Raw genomic sequence first — 7727 nt, 5'->3', positions numbered from 1 at the left:
AAGTTTTTCAAGATACCATGATAGTTTAGTGACAATTTTTATTTTAATTATAAAATTAATTAAATTATGAAGCAGTAAATCACTTCTAGTTAATATAAAATCAAATCTAAAAATAATTATTTAAATCAAATCTATTAATTATACTCAACTCTGTTATTAAAATTAAGCGAATTTAAAGACAAAAATAAATCAATTATAAGTTAGATCTTAAAAACATAAATAAATAAGATTTAAGAGTTAAAATATAACTTTCAATGTGTTATTTATACAGGGTGTCCAAAAAGTAACGATACACCTGAGAAATTTTCTAAGCCGGTTATTTTTTTAACCGGGTGAAGGTTGTTCTTGAAGTAACTTTTTACGAGGAATACGATGGTAACCTTGGATTTGACCTTGAACCTCATTTTCAAGGTTATTTTGAGGTCAACCTCATTTTTTTAAATGGAAACCCCTATTTTTTATGGCGGAATCGGAAAGAGCAGAAAATTTTACGTCCAGATATGTATTGAGGTATGAGGTTGAGGGAACCCCTAGAGGTCAACTAGAGGTCAAAGTATGAATTCTTAAAAATCTCGCGAATTCAGTGGTTAAACAAAACAAACAAAAGGATAACCCCAGGTAACTTTCAACGGTGCTCTTTAATTTGTCCTTGAACCTCATTTTCAAGGTTATTTTGAGGTCAACCTCATTTTTTTTAATGGGTACCCCTATTTTTTATGGCGGAATCGAAAAAAGTGAAGACTCTCACGTATGGATGAGTTGAGGTTTGAGGTTAATGTGACCTCTAGGGGTCAGGTGAAGGTCAAACTGTGGCTTTGTAATAGTACCGGGATTTTAGTGGTACAAGGAAGCAAATAAAGGTCATGGAAACCCCCATTTTCGACAGCGGCAATCGAAAGAGCGGAAAATTTCACATCCAAATATCTACTGAGATCATAAGTCAAGAGCGAACTTAAAGTTTAAGGTCAGTTGAAGGTCATCCAAACTTAAAGACGCCCTAAAATTTTTTAAAGTTTTTTTCATAATGGAGAAGGGTATTTATTTAGTAATTGCCCATCGGAGATCCGTAACCTTGAATTTAACCTTCAACCTTATTATCAAGGGTTTTTCAAGATCAATTTTTTTTACTTTTAGCGTTACCCAGGAACAACGACGTGGACGTAGTAAAATCTGGCCCCTTGGGGTGCTTTATTTTCGTGAGTTGCCCTCGCCTCTCACGATCGGGGTGCTTGATTTTCGTGAGTTCCCCTCGCTTCTCACGATCGGGGTGCTTGATTTTCGTGAGTTTCCCTCGCCTCTCACGATGGGGGTGCTTGATTTTCGTGAGTTCCCCTCGCCTCTCACGATCGGGGTGCTTGATTTTCGTGAGTTCCCCTCGCCTCTCACGATCGGGGTGCTTGATTTTCGTGAGTTCCCCTGGCCTCTCACGATCGGGGTGCTTGATTTTCGTGAGTTCCCCTGGCCTCTCACGTATGATTTATCTTACATCAGCACATCTTATTTTAAGTGCTCGAATTGTTCACCGTTCACTTCTTGACCGTAAGCTAATCGGTGGTAAAAAGCATCAACAGCATTTTGGATCATTTCAGTGGGAATGAGAGCTGATTCGTCTATGATCCTTTGACGTAATTCGTCCAAGTTTTGGGGTTTAGTTTTGTATACCCGATCCTTTAGATAACCCCAATAGAAATAATCTAAAGGCGTAAAATCGGGGGGCCTAGCTGGCCATTCAATTGTGCCTCTCCTTCCTATCCATCGATTATCAAACACCTCATCTAAGTAAATTCGAACGTCTCGTCCATAGTGAGCTGCAGCACCATCCTGCTGATACCATGTATTTTCGAAGTTGTCTCCGACTATTTCTCTAATTGCTGGAACTATTTGATTACGAAGCATCTCTTCATAATTTTGAGCGTTTAAGTTACCATCAATAAAGAATGGCCCTATGATTCGATTATTCACTATTCCAGCCCAAACATTCAACTTCTGCGGATATTGCGATTTATCTTCTCGCATCCAGTGTGGATTTTCCACAGCCCAGTACCTGCAATTATGTCGATTTGATATTCCGTCAAGTTGAAAAGTTGCTTCATCAGAGAAAACTATGTTTGATGGAAGATTTGGATTTTCAATTATGCGTGCCATCATATCTTCACAAAACTCAACACGACGATCGAAATCGTCTTCATTCAACTTGTGAACCAGGTGTACTTTAAACGGATGGAATTTTGCTGTTTTTAAAATGATATGTACGGACGATGTACTTATGTCATGCTCTTGAGCAACTCTGCGGAAGGAATTATGTGGATTTTCAGTGAATGATAATAGAACATTTAATAAATTCTCTTCATTTGTTGCTGAGCGTGGTCTGCCTGACTTAGGTAGATTTCTGACATGGACAAAATTTACAAACCTTGAAATAGTATTCTGAACAGTAGACACAGCAATTGGAGTTCTATTAACCCGAAATGTCTCATTAAAAAGATTTCTCACTGCCCTATAAGATCTTTCTACTCCACCCCAGTCTCTCATCATAAGAAGTAATATTCTTTCTCGTTCAGTGATGCGTTCCATTTTAAGTCAGCGAATCGAAATTTACTCAAAAATCAATCAGAATTAAAAACAAAAAGTTTGCAACCCAAATAAATTTTTTCAAAAAATGAAAATTATAATTTGAGTACTTTTACAAAAAAGTTCTACTACAGTCCGACTAATGCACTAATGCTTTATGGAGATTTTCGAATGGTAAAATCTTTTCAAATATGTTGCTTTTTTAAATATTAATTTTTGAAAATGCAATTCTCCCGAAGAATAAGCTCAAAACGATAAAGTTAGGCATAGTACATTTCCTAAGGATAGAACAAAGTGAAATTGTTAGTGGATTTTCAATGAATAGGTATGGGATAGTAACCTTAAAAAGTTTAACCGGCTAATCAAGTTATTAAGAAAATAAGCGTAAAAAATCATTGTTGATAGGCGAGGGGAACTCACGAAAATCAAGCACCTCGATCGTGAGAGGCGAGGGGAACTCACGAAAATAAAGCACCCCAAAGGGACAGATTTTACTACGTCCACGTCGTTGTTCCTGAGTAACGCTAAAAGTAAAAAAAATTTATCTTGAAAAAACCTTGATAATGAGGTTGAAGGTTAAATTCAAGGTCACGGATCTCCGATGGGCAATTACTAAATAAACACCCTTCTCCATTATGAAAAAAACTTCACTTTTTTCGATTCCGCCATAAAAAATAGGGGTATCCATTAAAAAAAATGAGGTTGACCTTAAAATAACCTTGAAAATGAGGTTCAAGGACAAATTAAAGAGCACCGTTGAAAGTTACCTGGGGTTATCCTTTTATTTGTTTTGTTTAACCACTGAATTCGCGAGATTTTTAAGAATTCATACTTTGACCTCCAGTTGACCTCTAGGGGTTACCTCAACCTCATACCTCAATACATATCTGGACGTAAAATTTTCCGCTCTTTCCGATTCCGCCATAAAAAATAGGGGTTTCCATTTAAAAAAATGAGGTTGACCTCAAAATAACCTTGAAAATGAGGTTCAAGGTCAAATCCAAGGTTGCCATCGGATTCCTCGTAAAAAGTTACTTCAAGAACAACCTTCACCCGGTTAAAAAAATAACTGGCTTAGAAAATTTCTCAGGTGTATCGTTTCTTTTTGGACACCCTGTATATTAAACGTTATAACGAGTCGCATTCTCGTTATGTCTCTCTCTCCCTGCGGCTAGTTTGTTTATTAATCATATTTATACTTTACCATGCATTATAATAATTTGTAATTTGTAGCGCAGTTGAAATGTCAGCGAACAAGGTAAGAGTCGAGTCCTACGATCTATACTATCGATAGTCCCTAGCGCGGATGTCGCGGAGAGACCGCGATCGCGAAGGAGAGAGAGAAGGAGAGCGCGCAATGAGTCAGTTGCCATGCGAGCAGAGACAAGTACGGACGCTAGCATAGTTTGACAGTAACATCTTTTCTTTTGCGTTACGAGATATCTCGAAGGAGTGAGCGAGTACGCAGTGGCGATTATACGAGTCCAAAGATCGCCAGCGATAAGCGAAGGCGCATAGCTGATGTTGACAGGAATTCCGTCAGCTATAAGGCTAGGAAGCGAGAAAGCCCGCGCGAGTGTAGGACAGGAGTAAGCGTGGTCGCGATCTACTGTTCGTGCGTTGCTGCCGTTCTAATAACCGACGACAACTACTGTAAGTATCTACTCGATTCTCTCTCTCTCTTAGGCTCTCTCTCTCTCCTATTACTTGCTAACTGCATTTGTCACTTTAGTTTTTCGCCCGGCTTACGCACTCTGTCATTTTGCTCGGCATTGCGTCTTGCCTCGAGCCGCTTCAAGCGAATTCGTTGTCTGATCTTGTTCGGTTGCTGACAAGATCGGCGCGCTGCGTTGCGTCGTCGCCTTGTTCGCTGCCGCTCACATTTCGCCACTACGCGCGCTTGTATGTATTCGTAAGTGCCTGAAATACACGATTCGTTTCTACCAAAATCCGCAGCAACTTATTCCGATACACCTGCCCTATTGTATAACTACTTCGCCGCGAGACTCTTTAGGTTGTCCCTCACCAAGTAACCTGTGGCTCACGACACTCTCCGCGGGCCGAATTTCTACGTAAGGAAGGAGGCAAGCTGATGCGGCTGGACCCAAGCACTGTTCGCACTGGCGCACAGGATTGCTTTGGATAGCGCACTTCGCTTTCTTAAAATATTAATCCGCGAGGACTATTTATTATATAACTGATTTAGCCCGAAAAGAGCACGAGCTAAAACCCCGTTATAACGTTAATAATGAATAGTTATTTAACAAAAAAATGTTGAGGTCCTTGCTCGTAAAAATTTCAATAATAGCGTTTATTTTACACTCTTGGCATGAGTAACTCCATCTGCGTTGGATAACTTAAGAGAAAAGTGCACTCTGCAGTGTCTTTCATTCTTGCGGAAAAATTTACACCAATCACTTTAGAAGTTTTCATGCCCTAATCCTTTAGAACTCCTCGCAGCGTAATTTCAAAAAAGAGGGCATCCCGAGGGATTGTGCTAAATAACGTGCGAACAAGGACTCAGTTATTGTTGGGACTTAGAAGGAAGGTACCCAACCCGAACTCGCCGATTTTGATGATTGTGATACATATTGTAGAAAATAAAAAAATAAGAGACATATCTTTTTTTTATCGGCTAATTTTCACTTTTAAGGGGTAACAACCTCCCTTAAAGTTAACCCTGTGACGGGCGAATCGATCGTAGAATTCGATCGCCCTGTTCGCCTCTCTCTCTCTTCCACGTGCCTTCCCCTGGGCCGCTGCCACATCGGTCGTGGTTGAGTAAAACCGAGTATCGACGCACGATATGGCTTTGTTGCAGGTCTGATTCCTGATCGGCGGAGATGCCTGGCGTTAGGGGGATAGGCGTGAGCGGGGAGCAGAGGAGGAGAGAGAGAAATAGTGTCGCCGGCATGAGCCGCACATGTGTGCGTAGCCGGCGGCGCTCGGCCGTTTTGAGTGCCTATAGGGAGGGGCACGTAAGAAATCGCGGAAGGCGCGAGATCGCAGTCAGTAGAGTTTTGACCGGCAATTAATTGCTAGCTAGTCAAGCTTCGCGACCAGAACCAGTGTTTGTGCGGTTAATTGCCATATAGCGACCATCAGCAAGAAGGAAGACCGGTTACATCGAGAATCCCGCCTTTGAAAGACAACATCGTTTGCTCAGAGGACGTGGACTTCAGCAGCAGCGCTCCCTCTCAAGGTCAGGTACCCTTTTTGGTTTCTCGGTGTGCACCTCGATTTCTCTCTCTCCTAGCATCGTATAGGCCGGACGCGGACGAGCGGTTGCATGCGTGAACTCGCATCACCCTCGCGGAATTCGCGAGATACGTTGTAAGGTGACGTTCTGTTTCCTGTGCGTTAATTCGCACGGAATGAACTTAGCCCGGACTCGGCCGGCGCACACGTCAACGTCGGATGTATATTATTGTAGCAATAAAGAGTAAAATAGTTGAATCGATGAGTTTATTCTGTTTAAACCTGTCTCTTTTGTAATTGATTAAATTGCGACTATCGATATTACCGGACGACATAGCCCTCGTTAAATTTTCGCGACGAAGCGAATGCGCCTTCCGAGCCTTTCCCCTTAAATAATTTGTGACGCAACGTTGTTCGGGTTTAAATTACTAACGTACGTGTTACATGGCATCCCTTGTGGGGAACTCGCGGAAATCGGGATTTAGATGATCGCGAGAAAGAGAGACAGGACGCGAAATTATAAAATAGAAAAGTAATTCGCGTAGACAAAAGAATTTGAAAGTCGGTTGAGGCCGAGAGGGGGGTGATCGAACGATCGGCCGAGCTGCGTAGAGTCGCGGCTTGACCGGTGTTTGTTTACATTCCTCATCTCGGGTTCACAGAAAGCGCCGATCGAGAGAGAGATACGAGGCCGAAATTGTAGCATGGTTGTGTTGCCGTCGCTATACTCAGGCACGGGCGAGTGAGTCATCGACCTAACGTGTCGAAGGCCACTATTCACTATACCCATTGTATACGGCCAGTAAAAGGACGGCTAGACGAGTCCATTTAAGAAGCGGGTGTTGTCAGTGTAGTTAGTTAAATACTTAAACGGTATGGCCATTGGGAACTAATCTGTTTTGATCAGCGGATTATAAAGGTGCGCCCTTGCCTGGGAGCCGCGACGAGAGAGAGAGTAGTTAGTATTTGTGTTTTATTTTGAGATTAAGGACGCAGAGCAGTGCGTATAATTCGCACTGCCTGAAAGTTTATTTTATATTATTGATTAAGTAACGGACAAACGAAAGAAAGCGAATGCGTAGAAGTCGCATCCGCCGTTGATGAGAATTGGCCGGACAATAATTTAGGGCAAGTTAGTGTTGGTCGTTAGTGTTTTTTTTATTAGTTTGTTTAATTTCGTTTTATAATTGGACGGTTGCGCGACGCGGTCGGCGGTTGTGCCCACATCGCGAGCGTGATAGTAGATCGAGCGTTCGGGCGGTGTGAGAAGCAAGGGGCTTGTCAGGATGCCGCCAAGCGGGACGGCGGGCGCGATTATGCGCGAAATATTAAAGGATAGGTCGGTGCGGGCTCTTAAGCGGCGAATCAACGAAACGCCGCCCGCGGAGTTGCTGGGTCTCCTTAAGAGCTATGGCCTTAGCGTGACGGGTAGCTTCGGGGAACTTCAGGAGCGCATGCTGCGCTACATGATCTCGCGTGAACGGCCGGAGCTTAATCCGCCCCTGAGTCCGGGTGACTTCCAATGTATCGTTCGCCGTTTTGATAGGCCTCCGTCGGAGAGAAGGCAGGTGGCGATTTGCAAAGAAGGCTTGCATCCCACCTTCGCGAGGTACCTGTACGGGAAGTCGTTTGCTACGCTCAAGGAGCTGAAGAGGGTGGGCTGCGAATTTGAGCGTCAGCGGGCAAGGGAGAAGAGGTGGCGGCCACCTCCGGCGGCCGACAGCATGCTGGTTCAGGACGCGGCGTATCGAAGCTCAGCGGGACCAGCAAGAAAGGTGGCTAGGACCGCGGTGTTAGAGGCGGAAAAGGGCGCCGAGGTGACGCCGGAGGACGGATCGGGTGCGCGACGTTCTAAGAGGCGGTTAAAAGGAAAGAGTAGTCACGCGTCCAAGAGCGAGGTACTCACGGCTGCAGCGCAGCCCGGCAAGGGTGGCGGGCCGACCTCGGGTTCCGGAGCA

The sequence above is a fragment of the Phymastichus coffea genome, unplaced genomic scaffold (genome assembly GCF_024137745.1).
Source record: "Phymastichus coffea isolate CEN01 unplaced genomic scaffold, Cenicafe_Pcof_1.1 PCOF00022, whole genome shotgun sequence".
Lineage (NCBI taxonomy): Eukaryota > Metazoa > Arthropoda > Insecta > Hymenoptera > Eulophidae > Phymastichus > Phymastichus coffea.
Note: the sequence above shows the minus strand (reverse complement) of the source record.